This window comes from Egretta garzetta, unplaced genomic scaffold (genome assembly GCF_000687185.1).
Source record: "Egretta garzetta isolate BGI_Z169 unplaced genomic scaffold, ASM68718v1 scaffold112, whole genome shotgun sequence".
NCBI classification, from domain to species: domain Eukaryota; kingdom Metazoa; phylum Chordata; class Aves; order Pelecaniformes; family Ardeidae; genus Egretta; species Egretta garzetta.
In genome coordinates, this window is record NW_009258884.1 from 2,423,371 (window position 1) to 2,424,396 (window position 1,026).

At 51.1% G+C, this 1,026-nt stretch overlaps 1 long non-coding RNA gene across 1 annotated transcript in view; it reads right to left on the minus strand.

The window, feature by feature from the left end:
- The window catches only part of LOC118451779, a 9,944-nt gene extending 8,924 nt beyond the window's left edge, over positions 1–1,020 (minus strand). Inside the window, exons 1-2 of the long non-coding RNA XR_004841329.1 lie at positions 865–1,020; positions 323–418 (exon numbers count right to left, since the gene is read on the minus strand). This is a non-coding gene — a long non-coding RNA (uncharacterized LOC118451779). The remainder of the gene's footprint in view (positions 1–322; positions 419–864) is intronic.
- Positions 1,021–1,026: the final 6 nt, after the last annotated feature.

Here is a 1,026-nt window from a genome sequence, read left to right on the forward strand (position 1 = left end):
AGAGAAGGAATATTCACAATGAAATCCCTGGGAGGACAGGAGGCCTCTGCCATAGCCACCAGTGTCAGATGGTACAGGGAGTTCAATACAGAACACTCGGAGCTTTTCTGCTACGCACTAGCAAGTATCTTCCCTCTGCTTTATCCCATAGTCAACACCCGATTTCACTAAATTCAATGGCAGAACAGATGTTTGCTTCCAAAGGTCCAGGACTTAACTCTGGGAACTTGATCCGTTCTCTAGATCCAGCAAAAATGTCTGGATTTCTCACTTGTTCCTGCCCCAAGAGAAGGACCAAGCTGCCTACATGATGCTCTGATACCTCAGCGTCATGATTCTCTTCTTTCAGGCCCAGATAGCGTTCTCTGTCAAAGGTGATTTTTCCAGGGACCAGCAGCACAGTTCTGCTGTTTAAGAACTACGGAAAAAGAAATGAAAGGAACAAAATATCATTTTCTTTTCAGTCTTTTCAGAACAACGTGTTGCAACAGCAAATCCTTACTCAGACTGTAAGGACCAGTACAGTGCTCTGTGCAGTGCTGCCACCAAGCTGTGTCGCACGTCTGTAACCTTGTGTGGAACCACTGCTCGGGAGAAATTGTCTGGAGTGATGAAAGCCTGCGGAACTGGAAAAGTCATTTCAGAAGGAGCAATTTCTGAAGGAAGGAAGAAGACCACAGACTAAGTACCTCCTGGGAGACACTGCCACGAATAAAACATCCCTCTTGCTCTGCAGGCTCAGAAAATAGCATCGCACGTGGAAGAGCAACATCTCCGCTGCGATGCGGTAGAAGCCAAACCCTTACCCCGAGCCTCTGGCAGGGAGCAGGGCTTAGCAAAGGCAGCGTGGGCTTTCGTGTGTACCTGCTGCGAGCCGCTTGGAGCGAATTCTGCCGTCACGGTGATGCTGTCTCCGTCAGACTGGATGGAGCAGCGCACGCACTGGTACTGCACGTCCCCAGCGCCCTGAAATGCAACGGAGCGGCTCAGCCCCCGGCTCCACGGGCGTCCGCGGCGCCGTGGGTT